Consider the following 20,036-nt stretch of genomic DNA (forward strand, 5'->3'; position numbering starts at 1 on the left):
AACTCTAGAGATAAGGGATCAAAGTGTCCTCTAGATAAAAGTCATGCTCATGACCTTCAAATGAGGGTGGGGAGAGAGTGGTGCCCATTGGATTTAGCAACCCCTTATGGGGTGTGTCATCTATCAACAAAGTGTTGGTATCATCATGTGGGACATTGATTTGGAAAAAAGGTTTATAGAATAGCAATACATTTGGTTTGGTAGGGTTGTAGCCATGAATGTAAACAAACTCCTTCTGCGAATACAAAAAATCAAATTGCATACATTCGATTCCGGCTACGTTGCAAACCATATTTACAAGGGGATTGAGGTTACTTTGTAGCATAGAGGACCATATGGCAACCCGGAACCTTGGAAGTAGAAACTGTATAAATTCCTTGGTTCTTGGATGCACAATACATCTATGATCGCATATCCTAAAGCTACGCAGGTTGATAACTTCTGGTGGGGATCATACAGTTTTCAAAATAACAACAATCCATTGACATCCAAAATAATTAGCCTCTACAAACATTTTGTAAAACAAAGTAGTTAGACAATAGGTTAGCTTTGATATTCTTTAATATAGGTTATTACCTGAACAATCATAGGATGTCTAGCAAGGGTCCACACTGGGTTTTCTTGCCATCGAGGTTGTCTTTTCCAGTGTTGAAATCCTAGAGCGTCTTCTCTTGTTCTTCTATTGTTTGAGAGTCTTGTGTCTCCAGTGTTGAGGGTTCCATTGCACCTAAATTTGCTTCTAAAGTGCTATGATCTATTTATATGCCAGGCATAAAAGTCTCTTGATTTTCAAGCTCAAGAGGTGGAGGTGTGGTAGAGGTATGCTCTGCTTGAGGGTTAGAGTGTTCTTTCTCAGCCCCTCCCTCTGCATAAACTTCATCCTTCTGCAACCCTCCAAGTGCAGAGGGAGTTTCAACATTTATTTCTTTCTCAGCCCCTCAATTTGTGTGATCTTGCTCCTGTGTGGTCTTCCCCTCATTTGGACTTTTCTTCTTGTCAAAATCTCCCTCTGTAGCATTTCACATCTTGGAAGTCCCTCCCTTGGATTATGGTGGCACTGTATTGGTGCAAATACTCTATGATGTACTTCTCCAATGCACTCTGCAAAAGACAAAGAAAAAAAAAAGTACAACGTGGTCCAAACTATCTCAATGTTATAGTAATGTTGTGCAAAATGCATACCTTTGACATGAATGGTTTTAATGAAAAAAAGCTCTGGAGTATAAACTCAGCATGGAGGAGGCATCTCCATCCACCTCAGTTGCCATCATTCTATAAAGGAACTGTGACTTCCTTAATTTTTGACTTGTACAGCTCTAGATTCCCACATATCCTTCCATATATGTGCAACAATCATTTTATGCATCTGCAAGCAAGAGCAGTTGGTATGAACCCAACACAATACCTGTCTCCATTGTTTATAAAAAATAAAACCAATTTACAATTATCAATACTCACAATCTCAATTTTGGATGTGTTTCTCGAATTGAGTTTAGTGTCCGGACAGATATCTTGTCAAGTTCAATGCACACAAGGCTCCACTGGCGAATGCTCTCATATGGAAAAATTATGGTTGTTACTTGCAGCATTGGACAATGAGCAAGCCACTTCTTGAATGTGCCGATAGGGGTATTTTTCATTGTGAGAAAGGGAGAAATCTCGGAATCCAATATATATATGCATGGCATTGTGGAGGTAACTGGCTCTTTATCAAACTACAAGACAGTTTTCAACCGCTTGCTTACATTTTGTAGCTGGATTACTGAGCAGAAGAAAGATCAGTATTTCTCTTTTTGGTGCTAATCACTTGAAGCTTCTGGCTTACATACACTTCTTCTTGTTCTAAATCTTCTGAGTCATTAAGGGGTTTCTCTGTCCCCAAACATCATCTCCAAGAAACGTATCTTTACCCAGAGCAAAGTCCACACCTCTCTTTAAAGAGCCTCTTAGCAACTTAGGTGATCTCTCTTTTGCTTCCTGTTCACCTAAGACAATTTCTGGATCCACCCTCTGTCTCTTCATTCTATGGGATCTTAATCCTAAGAAAAACAAAATACAGGCAAAAAAAGATAAGTATTGGGATTCACCATCATTTAACTCTCTCTCTCTCTCTCTCTCTCTCTCTCTCTCTCTCTCTCTCTCTCTCTCTCTCTCTCTCTCTCTCTCTCTCTCTCTCTCTCTACTAGAGTGCTCAACTTTTGGTCACATCTAAACTTGCTTCTCTCACATTTTCATCCATAACTTAGACCTACACACTTTCCTCTCCCAACCAAAGTGTGGGCTCTCCATTGCGACTCTCATCACCACAATTTTGGAGCATTGAGAGTCACTCATCAGCCATACATATACTACATCACACGTAGCTTTGGTCCCATAGGTCATATTTGACCTCCGAGGATGATAATAAAATCTATCTATCTATCTCTCTATCTCATTATGACAGATTGGTCTCATTTGGGTTAGTTTTTTTTTTTTTTACAAATGTTACTTAGAGTAGCTCATTTTATTTGAGTTCATTTTACTTAGAGTAGCTCATTTTATTTGAGTTCTAACTCCTATCTCTCCCTGTTTTGCTACCCCTTATATGCTCCATGATGCGCGAAGAACGATCACCAGACCAATACTATGTATATGCACTCCATAGGATAACAAATAGAGGGAGGGGCTTCTCTCTCAATTTGTGTCGGTCTTTTATTTGACTACCTATCACCCAACATTACCATTTGGTGCTTTAGGCTCGCGGACGACAATTGGCTTACAAAAAAGGCTCGCTTGTGTGCCATAAGTCAAGTAAAATTGTCATCTCTCTCTCTCTCTCTCTCTCTCTCTCTCTCTCTCTCTCTCTCTCTCTCTCTCTCTCTCTCTCTCTCTCTCTCTCTCGCGCGCGCTAAATGTACATTAAATCATGCCTATAGGGGTTACCTTTTCTTGGGCTTGGCATGGCGACCTTCAAGATGCTATTTCTGCGTACCTACCTCTCTCTCTCTCTCTCTCTCTCTCTCTCTCTCTCTCTCTCTCTCTCTCTATGTACGAGTTCTAATGTAATTCCACTAACAAATTTTGAAATCTACTTAAGTGAAATCTCTCTCTCAACCTAGTGAAATGTGTAGAACCTTCTCTCTCTCTCTCTCTCTCTCTCTCTCTCTCTCTCTCTCTCTCTCTCTCTCTCTCTCACTCTCACACACACACACACACACACATAAAGAGATCATTCATAGTACCGTTGCCAACATGCACGGATAATAACTACATGCTTTTGTTAGGAAATAGGACGTAGCTAAATAGATTTTTGAGTAGATTACTTAATGGAGAGAGATAGATTTCACACACAAGAGATTATAGAGTAGAGAGAGAGAGAGAGAGAGAGAGAGAGAGAGTACACACGATATACGTGGTTCACCCAATGTGGGCTACGTCCACGGGAAAGCAGCCACTCAATGGCTTTAGCACTTCAAAAGAAGAAGTAGTTTACAAAGGGATTAAACCCTTAATAGAGCTCCCGCCTTGCTTCACTCTCACCACCTCACACTCACCTTGTTGCATCAACTTCACACTATGAAATGTGTGTAGAAATGGCCTCCTTTTATAGGCCAAAAGGGCTGCCCTCTCTTATGAGAGGCAGCCATGTGTAGCTGCCCTTGTGCGAATAAGTCCAAATCGGACCCTCCAATCCGCCCATGTGTGGCCGCCCTTGAGAAAACAAGTCCGCTTTTGGATTCGGCCACCGGCCATTGAATTCGGCCACCAGCCATTGACTTTTGACCACCGGCCACCGGCCAACCGACCGGTTGTTTTCCGACCACTTTCCGACCGCCGTCCAGCCATAATATTCCGGCAAAAATGAATATTCCCCTAAAGTTGCCCCTGATTCTTGTCCGTGAAAATTTTGGTTTCCGGTGAGTGATTTTCCTTCACGCACGATGGCTTCTCCTCATAATGGGGGCCTTACAAATGTGCGCTTTTACCACAGAAAATTACAAGGGTAAATCAGGCTCCATACTTAACAATCTCCCACTTGGAGATTGATCTCCAAACCAAACCTGTGACTGCTTTCCATTCTGGCTTCTTATCCTTGAATGCCAATTGAAGATGAGAAAAAGCTCAACTTCTCCTTGCTGACCACCTTTGTAAACATGTCTGGAGGATTTTCACTTGTATGCACCTTTCCTAGCTTTAGTTGTCCCTCTTCCAAAAGAGTGCGTATGAAGTGATATCTCACCTCAATGTGCTTTGTCCTTGAATGAAAGGCTGAGTTCTTCAAAAGATGGATAGCGCTTTGTCTATCACTGTACAAGACACAATTGTCTTGTTTGAATCCAAGCTCTTCTAAGAATCTGTGAAGCCACAGAATTTCTTTGCTTGCCTCCGTCATTGCTACATACTCTGCTTCCGTGGTAGAAAGTGAAACCACTTTCTGCAGCTTTGAATCCCAGCTTACTGTTGTGCCTCCAACCGTGAACACATAGCCAGTAGTGCTCCTTCGAGTATCTTTGTCACCTGCCATATCTGCATCAGCATACCCTTCTAGAAAAATATCAGTTCCTCCAAAATACAAAGCATTTGTTGTTGTCCCTTTTAGATACCTAAGTATCCACTTCACAGCTTGCCAATGCTCTTTACCTGGGTTGTCCATGAACCTACTCACAACTCCCACTGCATGTGCAATGTCTGGCCTTGTCCAGACCATAGCATACATTAGAGAACCTACCGCTGCAGCATATGGAACTTTAGACATATAGGCTATCTCCTCTTGTGTCTTTGGACACATATCCTTTGTTAGTTTAAAGTGACCAGCCAAAGGTGTAGAAACTGGTTTTGCATTTTGCTTGCAAACCTTTCTAGTACCTTCTAGATGTAATCTTCTTGAGATAGCTTTATTGTCTTCTTCGTCCTGTCCCTTGATATTTTCATACCAAGTATCCTCTTTGCAGCACCTAAATCTTTCATTGAAAAAGATTTAGACAGTTCCTCTTTTAGGTCTTTGATGTCCTGCATGTTAGCACTTGCAATCAACATGTCATCAACATACAACATTAGGATGATAAATTTTCCATCTCCCAAATTCTTCGTGTAGACGCAGTGATCCGAGTTGCATCTTGTGAATCCATGATCCAACATCCATCGATCAAACTTCAAGTACCATTGTTTTGATGCTTGCTTTAAACCATGCAAGCTCTTCTTTAATCTGCAAACCATTTTTTCCTTACCTTTTACTTCATACTTCTTTGGTTGAAGCATGTAGATTTTCTCCTTTAAGTCACCGTGAGGGAATGCCGTATTTACATCCATTTGCTCGAGATTTAGATCATGAGCAGCCACAAGGCTTAAGACAAGCCTAATTGAGTTCATTTTTACAACAGGAGAAAATATTTCATTGAAGTCAATACCTTTCTTTTGAGAAAACCCTTTTACCACAAGGTTAGACTTGTACCTTTTCTTCCCACCTTCTTCTTCCTTCACCTTGTACACCCATTTGTTTTGAAGTGCCCGCTTACCTTTAGGCAACTCAACCAATTCCCATGTTTGGTTGCGATGTAGTGAGTCCATCTCCACTTGCATGCTCTTCGTCCATTCTTCTTTGGATTCATGTTGCATAGCTTCTTCGTATGATTTCGACTCTCCAGAATCTGAGATCAAGAGATGGTTGAAGGAAGGAACAAACCTTTCTGGAGGTCTACTTGCTCTTGTAGATCTTCGGGGAATAGGTTGAGGCTCCTCATTTGGTTGACGTAGTTGCACATTGTCACCGTTTGCAGTCCTTGAGTCTTCCCCGTCCTCAAGCTCCATGTACTCATCACCTGTTTCTTTTGTTTGATTTCTTTCCAAGTAATCTTTGTACATATTATTTTCGTTAAAAATTACATCCCTACTCCTTAAGACTTTACCATCTTCAGGATTCCATAGGCGATACCCAAAGTCACCTTCTCCATAGCCAATGAAGAAACACTTTTTAGACTTTGCATCTAGCTTTGATCTTAGGCTTCTATCTATGTGCATGAAAGCCTCACACCCAAACACTTTGAGAAATGCATAATTCACCGGTTTACCTGTCCATGCCTCTTCTAGAACTCCCCCATCCAATGCCGTTGAGGGTGACCGATTGATTAAGTACACAGACGTAGTTACAGCTTCCGCCCAAAGCTCAAGCGGTAGGCCTGCATGTAGCTGCATGCTTCGTGCTCGCTCCATGATTGTCCTGTTCATCCTTTCCGAAATACCATTTTGCTGAGGTGTCCTTGGGGTTGTCCTTTGCCTTCGAATGCCATTGCTAGCACAAAAGTTTTCAAAAGCTTGGCTGCAATATTCACCTCCATTGTCGGATCTGAGGCATTTAACCTTGGTACCTGTTTCATTCTCCACAAAGGCTTTCCACCTTTGAAATATGAAAAATACATCGGATTTATTCTTCATGACATAAACCCATGTTTTTCTAGTCGCATCGTCTATGAATGTTACATAGTACAATGAGCCACCAAGTGATGGTGTACTTGCACGACCATAAACATCAGAATGAACCAACTCAAGTTTTTTATTTTTTCTTTCATTTCCTGATTTTTGAAATTTTACCCTCTTTTGTTTACCATAAACACAATCTTCACACAACTCTAAGTCCACTTCTTTCAAACCTGGTAGAAGCTTCTTTGTTTGAAGGATTTGCATTTCTTTGGCACTCATATGTCCAAGCCGGTAGTGCCACACTGCACTGTCAACTTCTATAGTTGCTGCACAAGCTGAAGGTTGTGTGCTAACAGTACACAAGTAAAGTGTACCGACCTTTTCTCCCTTGGCAACCACCAAAGATCCCTTTGAGATCTTCCACCGTTTGTTTCCGAATGCAATGTTGTGACCTTCATCGTCCAATTGTCCTGTAGAGATTAAATTTTTGTGAAGAGAAGGAACATGCCTAACATCTTTAAGCTTCCATTCATTTCCGTAAGTAGTTTTGACAGAAACTGTATCTTTGCCGACAATCTCACAAGCTTCATCATCTCCCAAGTATACATACCCAAAATTACCTTTGGTGTAGTCTTGGAAATGTTGCTTGTGTGGTGTCGCATGGAATGAAGCCCCGGAATCTACTATCCAGGAATTAGACACATTGTCTAATGAGAGAATTAGAGCATCTTGCTCTACTTTACTTGCCACATTGGCCTCCTATGTTGGCTTGTTGTCTTCAGACTCTGTCTCCTTCTTCTTCTTGGACCAGCAATCCTTCTTGACGTGGCCCTTCTTGAAAAGTTCCAACATTCAAGAACTGACTTTGTGCGTGACTTGCTCCGCCTTGAGCGATCACGACCCTTTTGGTTTTTGAACCTCTCCTTAGGCCTTCCTCTTGTTTCCACTGACAGTGCAGCACTTGATGATTCTCCTGTGCTTCTCCTTCGCATTTCCTCGCTTAGGAGAACACCCACAACATCATCAAACTTAAGAGTATTTGTGCCAGAAATAGAATTACTTACAGCCATCACAAGGTTGTCCCAACTATCCGGTAGAGATGATAGTATAAGGAGAGCTCGCACTTCGTCATCGAAATTGATTTTCACCGATCGAAGTTGACTTATGTTTGTGTTAAAGTCATTTAGGTGTTCTGCAACTGAACCATTCTCTGTCATCTTTAGATTGAACAAGCGCTTCATAAGAAATACCTTATTGGATGCCGATGGTTTCTCGTAGAAGTCGTCAAGTGACTTCATCAAGTCCTCCGTGGTCTTCATCTCTGAAACATTGAAGGCCACCGTTGACGCCAAGCTTAACCGGATTGTTCTCAGTGCCTTTCGATCAAGGACAATCCATGCTTCATCTGCCATTGTTGCAGGCTTCTTCGCAAGACCGCCTAGTGGCAAATAGAGGTCCTTCTGGTAGAGATAGTCTTCAATCTGCATCTTCCAATGTTGGTAGTTTTTGCCGTTGAACTTCTCAATCTTGAGCTTCCCTTCCTCCGCCATAACTCCCACTCAATTCAAGGAATCCTTTCCTTGAGATAATTTAGCTACGAGCAAACCTTGCTCTGATACCAGTTGTTAGGAAATAAGACGTAGCTAAATAGATTTTTGAGTAGATTACTTAATGGAGAGAGATAGATTTCACACACAAGAGATTATAGAGTAGAGAGAGAGAGAGTACACACGATATACGTGGTTCACCCAATGTGGGCTACGTCCACGGGAAAGCAGCCACTCAATGGCTTTAGCACTTCAAAAGAAGAAGTAGTTTACAAAGGGATTAAACCCTTAATAGAGCTCCCGCCTTGCTTCACTCTCACCACCTCACACTCACCTTGTTGCATCAACTTCACACTATGAAATGTGTGTAGAAATAGCCTCCTTTTATAGTCCAAAAGGGCTGCCCTCTCTTATGAGAGGCAACCATGTGTAGCCGCCCTTGTGCGAATAAGTCCAAATCGAACCCTCCAATCCGCCCATGTGTGGCCACCCTTGAGAAGACAAGTCCGCTTTTGAATTCGGCCACCGGTCATTGAATTCGGCCACCAGCCATTGACTTCCGACCACCGGCCACCGACCATTGACTACTGGCCACCCGCCAACCGACCGGTTGTTTTCCTACCACTTTTCGGCCGCCGTCCGGCCATAATATTCCGGCGAAAAGGAATATTCCGGTGAGGGAAAAAAAGGTCTCGGGGGCCTCCGCCCCCGAGGCCCCTAAAGTTGCCCCTGATTCTTGTCAGTGAAACTTTTGGTTTCCGGTGAGTGATTTTCCTTCACGCACGATGGCTTCTCCTCATAATGGAGGCCTTACAAATGTGCGCTTTTACCACAAAAAATTACAAGGGTAAATCAGGCTCCATACTTAACAGCTTTACACGTGTCAAACGGCTAAAACTAACTACTCGATATTTATTGCACCATATAACTTTGATTGAGATGTCACTTGCACGCTTAATTGGTTGCACAATATTTTTTCATACACAATATATATGTGTATTGGATTCCCGGATTTCTCCCTTTCTCAGAACCCCCCTTCCCTCTTTCCCATGTGCAGGATAGAATTGCATACGAAGAATACCTAGGTTTAGTGTGATTCCACCTTCATATTTTGAAATGTAGTGTAAACACCATCAAGTTGGGGGGGCCAATCATCTTTAATGTTTTATTAGTGCGAACCAAGGGAGATCCTACCTTGGGGTCCAAAGATGAAAAAATAGCCACTACTAGGTGGTGGTTGATGGCAAACAAGGGGCTGAGAGGGTAAACATCCAAGATGGGTGCAACAAGTGGTAACAATGCATGTGCAAGCTGGCATGAGCGTGGTCGAGGTTTCTTTCAATTCGCAACCAATTAAGTGTGAAAGTGACCTCTCAATCAAAATTATATGGTGCAATAAATGCCCACTAGTTAGTTTTAGCCGTTTGACATGTGTAAAGCATGTAGTTATTATCCGTGCATGTCGACAACGGTACTATGAATGATCTGTTTATGAGAGAGAGAGAGAGAGAGAGAGAGAGAGAGAGTCAGAGAGAGAGAAGGTTCTACACATTTCACTAGGTTGAGAGAGAGATTTCACTTAGGTATAAGTGGAATTACATTAGAACTCGTACATAGAGAGAGAGAGAGGGGGGCGGGTGGTTGAGAGAGAGAGAGAGAGAGAGAGAGAGAGAGAGAGAGAGAGATACGTAGAAATAGCATCGTGAAGGTTGCCATGCCAAGCCCAGGAAAAGGTAACCCGTACAGGCATGATTTAATGTACATTTAGAGAGAGAGAGAGAGAGAGAGAGAGAGAGAGAGAGAGAGAGAGAGAGAGAGACATGATAATTTTACTTGACTTATGGCGCATAGGCGAGTCTTTTTTGTAAGCCAATTGTCGTTTGAGCACCTAGAGCACCAAATGGTAATGTTGGGTGATAGGTAGTCAAATAATACCGACACAGAGTGAGAGAGAAGCCCCTCCCTCTATTTGTTTTCCTATGGCATGCATATACATAGTATTGGTCTGCTGATTGTTCTTCGCGCATCGTGGAGCATATAAGGGGTAGCAAAACAGGGAGAGAGAGGAGTTGGAGCTCAAATAAAATGAGCTACTCTAAGTAACCGTTGGAAAAAAAAAACTTACCCAAATGAGACCAATCTGTCATAATGAGAGAGAGAGAGAGAGAGAGAGAGAGAGAGAGATAGATAGAAGGATTTTATTATCGTCCTCGGAGGTCAAATATGACCTATGGGACCAAAGTTACATGTGATGTAGTATGTGTATGGCTGATGAGTGACTCTGGATGCTCCAAAATTGTGGTGATCAGCGTCGCAATGGAGAGCCCGCACTTTGGTTGGGAGAGTAAAGTGTGTAGGTCTAAGTTATGGCTGAAAACCCCAGGGCGGTCACTTTTTAGAATGTGTATGATATCACGTGAGTTAACCGGAGAGGATTATTAAAAGACCAAAATGTATAAAAATGTATACATACAGAGGGGGGTGGGGGTTTTTTAAATAGGCTCACAGTGTAAGTATAGTATGTATATTGGGGTATTATTAATTACCTCTTGAACGCACGTGATATAGGGGTCTTTTGATAAGTGACTGCCCCGGGCTGAAAACGTGAGAGAAGCAAGTTCGGATGTGACCAAAAGCTGAGCACTCTAGTAGTGTTAGTAGAGAGAGAGAGAGAGAGAGAGAGAGAGAGAGAGAGAGAGAGAGAGAGAGAGAGAGAGAGAGAGTTAAATGATGGTGTGTCCCAATATTTACCTTTTTTTGCCTCTATTTTTTTTTCTTAGGATTAAGATCCCACAGAATGAAGAGGCAGAGGGTGGATCCAAAAATTGTATTAGGTGAACAGGAAGAAAAAGAGAGACCACCTAAGTTGCTAAGAGGCTCTTTAAAGAGAGGTATGGACTTTGCTCTGGCTAAAGATACATTTCTTGGAGATGATGTTGTGGGGACAGACAAACCCCCCAATGACTCAGAAGCTTCAGAACAGGAAGAAGTGTATGGAGGCCAAAAGCTTCAAGTGATTAGCACCAAAAAGAGAAACACTAATCTTTCTTTTTCTAGTGAGCCAGCTACAAAATGTAAGCAAGGGGTTGAAAATCCTACATGTGTGGATGAAAGACTTTTTTATTTTGCAGTATCTACAAGAGCTACTAAAATGTTCGACAAGGTCTCTTCTATCTTCAATGCCCCATACATTTTGCATGACCTTATAGCTCAACACAACAATTTCCTCAAGTCAGAAAGAGACAAGTTTGAGCTTGAGGTCCATAGGGGCAAGGTGGTTCTTGCTAACATGGTGGTGGTGCACTTAAAAGATTGTGATTCCACAAGATGGTCATACAAGAAGTACCATCATCTGCCTATTATCTATAGATCCTCACGGTATCCTATGCGCGGACGAGATTGCAAGCTAATTAGATAATCCTTTGAGTTCCTTCTAATCTTAAATTCTCTATTTGATAGTATATTGAATGATCCTTCAGAGGTAATGGATCACGAGGATCTACCACACGATGAGCAAGATGATGAGGAATTGGAGTCCAATGAGGTTCCTGAGATTGAGGACGATATTAATCTTGACGCATAGACTAAAGAGGTGCAATGAAGCAAAATCCTTACATTTAAAACATTTGACATCAAACTACCTTTAGATGTCTCTGGCTTTAATGAGAAACAAGCCACATTGATGCTTCCTAGACTGCCAGACTTTAAATTTGGTGAGAGATTATACATTTTCCAATTCAAAATATATTTTCTTTAAGGGAGGATGTTGCACTTGCCACACTCTCCAAATTTCAAGAGGGGAGAGTGGATTTGTATCTGATGATAGTAGTGAGGACGAGGCAATGGAAACCTCTAGTAAACCCAATGGAGTGCCTCAAACTTTGCTTCGACAAGGGAGAAAAGTATAGAGAGACACTCCTAGATGAGGCCACCTTCCAAACTATCATAAACAACCTTAGGACATCAACCTGTACTCAGGAAGCAGAGGAGTGGTTTACGCGTTTCGCACAAGGGTCCACGAGGTTAGTGGACCTATGGAAGGATGCCTTATGTATTTAAGATGAGCACTACATGGTAATCCCCCCCCCCCCCCCCCCCCTCCCCCTCCCAAAAAATAAAATTAAAAAATCATAGCTCTCATTGTCTTTCTCTAGCTCATCCTTTTGTGTACAGTCATGGATTGCTGAAAAGGATGACTTTCTTCGCTGTCAGACAAGACAGTATGGTGGAAGGGATGCATCACTAGGACAATACCTTGCCAGACTCTGTGAGGCACCCATACTAGTATTTCACAATGGCATGTCCCAAGAGGGAAGTACTGCAACATTCACCCTCAAGACGCTCTCGTGCTTCCAAGGTGGACCAAAGCTACAAAAAATGGAGAAAAAGTTATCCTCATCGACAAAGTTTTTGCTACAAAATGTTTTGGATATTGTCCACCGGGGTACACTAGTGGTCGTGCAGCTTATTATTACACTTACACAGCAATGGCACTCACTTTGGAGAAACAAAACCCAATTGAACTATTAGATTATGAAAAACATTTAATGATCCGATACAACGATAATGTGCCAAAACATATCCACACTCCGTCATCAAGTTGAGAGACTTGTGACTTGTATTGTATCTATTATCTCATTAGGCATCTCTTGTACATGTTGTGACCTAAAATCAAAATGTCTTGCTCCACCTATGGTTACCATATTGCATTGTCTCTCTCCACTTTCTGTCGCCTTTAGGAGCATTGGAGTTGTTGAATGCCTCTACTCGTTTTCGTTTCCTTTGTTGCAAATGCCTAATTGCTTGTGTTGTTGCCGAACAGTCTAATACATGTTTTTGCTGCAGCGGATGCAGGATTCTACTATAAAACCTTTGGAACAACTCTTTCAAACTTTCTTTCTTATCTCAAGAGCCACCATGACGTGTGTGTGTGTGTCTAAAATATGCATTCCTGACCATGTAATGAGACTTTTCCAAGCCTTGGGTGTTCCATATGCTTGGGTTTCCATACTTTTGAATGAAGTATGGTAAGTGATTGAAAATGATGTGCTACAAATAAAACAAGTTGTCAGGAATTTTAAACAACATTTTAGCCCTTATAATTTAAAAGGTTGTGTCAACAATATCATGTAATGAGTAATCTGAGTTTTATTCCATGCTGACCTAAATGCTTTCTTTAGTAGCTGAAGGTTCTCCTTAAACTTGTTTAGATCATCTAAAATAGCACATTGATGGAACACCACACTTCACCCTTGGCATTGCAAGTTGTGGGTTCTTGGTCCTTCACTACCATATGGATATTTTTCCATTGTTGAAACTCAATTTTGCTGACATAAGTGGATTGATATATCCTTCCACGCTTGGTTAGCTTCTTATCTTTGACACCTGTTGGCTTTGATAAAAAACGATGTGCCTTGACCCCACCAATAGATGGTTTGCATGGTACATCTTTATCATTGGTTGACCTCTTCTCATCCCGCTAGATTTTCACATTGCCCACATGGAGAACCATCTCTCACAAAACTAGTTCAAGAGCCGCTACCGCAACCTTTTGTTCTAGTTCCATTACTCCCTAGACTACCTACTACATACATCGTATGGAAAATAAATTCCCTCCTATATGACGAGGTGCATTCAATATAATTGAAACGGGACATTCCATCAATCATTACGGCCGTTATGACTCTGTCAAAAGAATCCACTTTGAAGTACACTTTCTAAATGGTTGATGAGGACACCTTTTCTTTTACGACACCAATTTTCTAGAGAGAGAAGGCAATAATTTGTATTTTCTTAGAAGGCCCTCCAAATGACCTCTTAAATTTCCTAATAATTCAAGCTAAGCTTGAAATTATTGTCGATGAGTGCTTGCTTGAGAATGGCAAGTTATTACAGGATGATGAAGAAGTTGTTAGAATTGTCTATTCAAAGCTTGGAATTGTGAATTCTTTGCCGCCAGCTAAAGTTGAAGACTTACAAGGTTGTAAAAGGCATGAAGATTTACAAGGTCTCTACACACATGAGGATTCCCAGGGTCTATACATGCATGAGGATTCATAGAGTGTGAATGTACATGAGTATTTATCGTGCTTGGGTATACCCAATTTATAGGGCTTGGGTGTGCAAGAGTATGGGTTTGAAGATCTATGAGGTGATAAACTAGAGGGGGTGCAGACTCCTTTAGCAAGATTTTGTGATGCAGAGCTTACTATGTGGCAGACTAATCCTCAACTTGATGATGCCTATTCAGAGGGGGTGCAAAATAAATTGCAATCTTTTGGTGTCAAATATGACTAGGCTCGTTGTGTCGATGATATGGATAGGGTCCAAACGAGGAAGATATGGGTAGTACAAGTATTTTTGGGGGCCACTTTTGCTAGAAGTTTGAACCCGTCTCAGGATGTGTGCTGAGAAATTGGATCGAGTTTAATAGGGTTTTCTTGCTAGTGCTCAAAAAGGATATAGCATGTGTTTTACAAGGCTCAAATCGGACATTAATTGTTGAACTTATAGCGAATTAAGGTCTCTTTGCAGCCTCAGACATCCATGATCAGGGAAAATTAATGTGGATGTAGTTAAAGTTGTGCTCATCTCGCTACTTAGTCGATATCCGAGCCAAACTGGATTCTTGGAAATGCCTTGGTTGATTTGTATGCAAAATGCAATGCATTTGTCAAAGCATAGGTTGTGCTTGACAATGCTTTAGTCCATATGTATGTCAAATGTGATGCTCTTACAATTTCACGAAGAGTTCAGGATTCCATCTGGAATGTCATCAGTTGAAGTGTCATATATGCCAAATGTGATGCTCTCATGAAAGCATAAAGAGTTCTTTATGGGAAATCTCTTTTGAATGTTGTTATTTGGAATGCATTGATTGCAATATAAGTCTTACATGGTTGTGGTAGGGAAACGGGTGTGAAGGGAAGGATTTCCTCCAAATGCTTTTAACTATGCTTGCACCTTGAAGGTAAGTGGCCTCACAAGGTGTGAGATGATTGACAATGAGATTTTTGATTGGGGATTGTACAAGAAAGATGCGGTACTTGGTAGTAGCAGTTTGGTCAACATTATGTGCCAGTCAAGGGTTGTTGGTTGAGAATTATGAAAAAAACATGTGTTGTATCTTGAAATGCTTTGAAGGTATGTATGCTAAATGGGGGAGGAGAGGTTGCCACCTACCATAAGTGGCCGCCAATACAAGGGTGTTGTTTTGGAAAATGTGAATGAGGGGAAGAAAAAGCAAGGCATGGCAATGCTAACAATGAAGGAGGGGAGAATTTCTCAGGGAGAGCTGTGTATGTTGGAATTAGGGTTGCATCAAAACACACACAGCTTAAATAAGACGAAGGAAGCTCAAGGTACACAGCAGAGAGTGTATTACTTAGTGTGCAATGGAAAGATAAGATATCCTAGAGTGATGGGCATATATACAATGCATAGGGGAAAGAACCTCCTATTGAGGGAAAAAATGCCCCGATTGTCCTAAGTGTGCTCACACACACACTAACACATGTATATGGTAACAAAACCCCCCTGGGAGTGATGCGACGAAACGAGAGTTGGCACATAGAGTATAAGGAAGTGTCGTGCCCTGAGGACATGATCAATTCACAAAGGGGCGTAAGCCCAAACCCTTATGAAAATCTTTGAACTTCTTAGGAGAAAAGGCCTTTCTAAAAATATTTGCACGGTTGTCCTATGTTGGCACATAAGCCAAGCTGATCTCCTCGTTGAGAGCCTCTCCCTGACATAGTGATAATGCACCTCAATGTGCTTTGTGCGAGCATGAAAAAATGGGTTCCTTGAAATTGCTAATGTGTTTTAACTGTCAATGTAAATAGTGTTGGCAGTGTCCTGTCCAACACCCAAATCAGCCATAAGGCGTCTCATCCATACATACTCAACCATAGCTGTGAAGACTACATTGTACTTAGCCTCATAACTGGAAGTGGCCACATTAGGTTGCGTCTTGCTCAACCATGATATGCATGAACTGTCGAGCATGAAACAAAAACCACTTGTGGACACTCATGTGTGAAAACAACCAGCGAGGTGTGAGTCCAAAAAAGTATGTAAATCTGGCAGCAATGATCCCCCCTTGGGATAAAACAAGCAAAGATGTAAAGTGTCACTCAAGTAGTGAAAAATCCTCTTGACAGCCTGCCAATTCTTAGACCGTGGGCTATGCATTTGAATCTACTGAGTTGTGAGACTGAAAATTGAATACCCGGCCTCGTGTTGCATACATAAACAAGGCATACAATTGGTAAAGAGTGACATCGGTAGGATCATCAACATCATGAAGAATCAATTTCAAACCCGTTTCCATTGGAGTGGCAATATGTTTGCATCAAGTCCAAACTTACATAGCAATGTCTTGATGTAACTTGTTTGACACAAGGAAATGCCACCATCACACTGCTTAAACTGTATACCCAAGTAATGATGCAACAACCCCAAATCTTTCATCTTGAAAGTAGCATTCAAATCAGACTTAAACTCAGCAACATGTCTATCATTCGGTCTAGTGATCAGCAAATAGAGAAGAACAATGAGAAGTACATCACCCTCACACTTTGCATACAATGTGCTTTCTGTTGGACTGTTACGAAAGCCTCATTTGAACATATGAGTGTCAGAATTCTCATACCAAGCATGAGGAGATTGCTTCAACCCATACAAAGCTTTCTTACATTTGCACATTTTATCTTCCTGCCCTTTAATGACAAAATCGTTACATAAACTTCCTCAAATATGTCACCATTCAAAAAAGCAATAACAATGCCGAATTGATGTACATTCCAACCAAAATGAGCTTTCGATGCACATAGAAAATGCATAGTAGTCATACGACAAGTGGGAGCAAAATTCTCTTCATAATCAAATTCCTTTTTGCGATGCATAACCCTTTGCAACAAGTTGAGCCTTATAGCGATCAATCGTACCATCTAGCTTGCATTTCAACTTGTAAACCCACGGCCTTTTTGCCAAAGGGCAAATCACATAAAGTCCATGTATCATTTTCTATAAGTGCATCAAATTTTGATTGCATGGCAACCATCCAATTTTTTGAGTTTTGTGCTTCATCAAACGATAGAGGTTCCTCCACATCAAATTATCTAGACACAGCCAAAGCATAACAATCTAATGCATAAGATGCATGGTGAGAACCTGAATGAGTACGACTAGACAAAGGTGCATCCAATTTACTGTCACGCAAAGTATGCACCAGTCATTTTGGCATACCTCTAGCCTTCTCATTCTCAACTCTTTCCTCATCAAGTACATCATGTACATATGCATTAGTGTAATAGGCTGTTCTATAACACTTTCAGAAACACCCATAGGCTATACATTTGCCTCATTGAAATTTACATGCGTACTTTCACCACTGAAAAGAGGCAATAATGTGTCATGATTTCCTGTGAGCTTACATTATTGCCTCTACGACATGACAGTAAGGACTAAACAAAATCTTCCACAAACACAACATCTTGTGAGACCAAGATACGCTTTGGATGATACAACTTGTACTTTCAGCACTATAATCAACAAAAATGCATTTGACAGCCTTATCATCCAATTTTCTACGCTGCGTTTGTGACATCAAAGCATAAGCCAAACAATAAAAAATGCGCAAGTGCTCAATAGAAGGCTTTCTATCATGACATGCTTCATATATATATAAGGAATCATAGAATGCAAAGATTTCATAGGATCATAGGCACACATAAGTGGCACACATGATGGCCTCAAGCCAAAACGAATGTGGCAAAGGTTGAATTTTGACCATACATCGTGCCATTTCCATAAGTGACCTGTATTTCCTCTCAACAACACCATTTCATTGAGGCTTATATGGCACTATACATTAGTGTTTTATCTCACGACTAGACTCCCCTCCCCTCAATCTGAACGGATGGTGCCCTACATTTCAAGACATTTTCAGCCATAGCGAGAAATTTTTTGAAGCACATAAACACTTCGGAATTCGCTTTAAGTGGATACAACCATGCATGCTTGGAGTGATCATCAATGTAAGTCCTAAAGTAAAGGTAATTGCCCAAGGACAAAGTTTGCATGGACCCACAAACATCACCATGCAAAAATTGCAACCTACATGTGGCCCTAACTTAACCATCCTTTCGAAACTTTGAACACTGCATCTTACCCAAAATACAGCCTTCACAAACATTCTTGACAAGTGCTTCAAGAGGCGGCAAAAAAGCAACCATATCAGATTTCTGCAAACGCAAACGCAACAAACTGGTAAAATTCAGATGCCTAAAGCGTGCATGCCAAAGTTTTGCATTTGAAAGAGCCTTTGAATCCATAATACCATTTGCAAAATTCTTTCGACACTTGTCATACAAAGTGAGCTTATATAGCCTACGGAATAAAATGCCAGATGCACAATTTCATCACCAAAACTAAGATCATGTAATGGACATCTGTCATCCAATAATTTGACTACAAGACCAAGTCTAGCAAGTGTAGATACAAATAGAAGATTCTTCTTGATCCCACGCACATACAATGCATCGAGAAATATGAAAGAACTACCATTTGCAGCAGTAAACATAATCTTTCCAACTCCCTTAAACAGATAAGAGACATTGTTGGCAAAAGTGACTAAATTCCCATGAGGGACATCCTTGAGAGAGGTAAACAAGTCACGATGAGAGGTAGTGTGCTTTGTAGCACCACTGTCAAAGTACCACACATGAGCATCTGTAATAACTGATATACATGCATCATGGATAGAGGATTATAAGTGCTCTTTGCACTAAAGGCCCATTCTGGATCAACATCAGCATCACAATCTCCTTTCCCGGAAGACTCAACAATAGCTACACTTGTAGTGAAACCAACCTCTTTCTTCTTAGCCTCTTTTGCCTTCAATTTCAGACATTGCTTGATCAAGTGATCATTAGATTTACAATAATGGAAACGCATCTTCTTTTTGTCCTTTTCACTAGAATTCCGAGACGAATTGCTGCCAGCAGAAGCATTAGGAACATGTGATTTTCCACTCGCAGAAGAACCATGAGAACTGGCTACATTAATCTTACCACCTTTTCTTCGAGCATTAATAAAGGCATGTTCAAGTGCATGATGTTTAGCCCTTTTTTTTTTTGGAAAGTGACTCTTGCAACAGCAATGTGCATAATGCATCAAACTTGACAACTTCTGGATTTTCTTGGGTCATAAGTCTCCAAGTGCTAGCAAAAGTCTAATAAGAATCTGACAAAGCATCAAGAACAGTCTACACAAGGGAACTGTCATAAATGACTTTGCTTACAGAAATAAGTTGCTCATTGATATCCTTGACACTAGCAAGGAAAGTGTCCATCGCATCTTCCTCATGCATAACTTCGACTCTAGCTCTTTACGGAGCAATGCAATTTTTAGCCTCATTGTTGTGACTTGTATAAAGACCAAGCAGAATATCCCAAGCCTGTTTTGCAAATTTTGATGAACGAATGTGAGGAATAAAACTACCTAACTCGACTCTCCTCTAAGGCTTCTTTTAGAAAACCAAACACTCACACACACACACACACACACACGTGTCATTGTGTGCGCTGCAAGGTGTTTTATAAACAAGAACCCTAAACCGTAGGGTAAAAGCCCTATATTAAGGACACTCAAATGAGATACGATCGAGAATTGTGTACGATGCATCAATTTTGTTGATTTTGGGAGCAATGTGTAGCTGAGAAGACATACTATCAAAAAAATTTGAGGTTGTTGCTTCTGACAATGCTTATAGTTATCGCGAGAGACATTTTGACTTTCGCGTGAAAAAAAAAGGTCCCGAAAGTAGGACACACCCCTCAGTTGGAAAAAGGACGGAACTGTATGTGGGTTAAACCCGCGCCTCCGACAATGGAATTTGAACACGCCATGTAGCCTACCACCACTCGTGAGGCGTTTTCTGTACTCAATGTTTGTCCTTTTATTGGAGCATGGCTTTTACCCTACTGTCTTTTTGGTGAGTAAAGGGAAAAGAGACCCACCTTTGGGCTTCCACTTTAGCTCAGTGCTGATATTGCTAGTAGTCAATCCTCCACACTACGCCGTTTACTA

Source organism: Adiantum capillus-veneris, chromosome 6 (assembly GCF_014529385.1).
Source record: "Adiantum capillus-veneris isolate H3 chromosome 6, ASM1452938v2, whole genome shotgun sequence".
NCBI lineage: Eukaryota > Viridiplantae > Streptophyta > Polypodiopsida > Polypodiales > Pteridaceae > Adiantum > Adiantum capillus-veneris.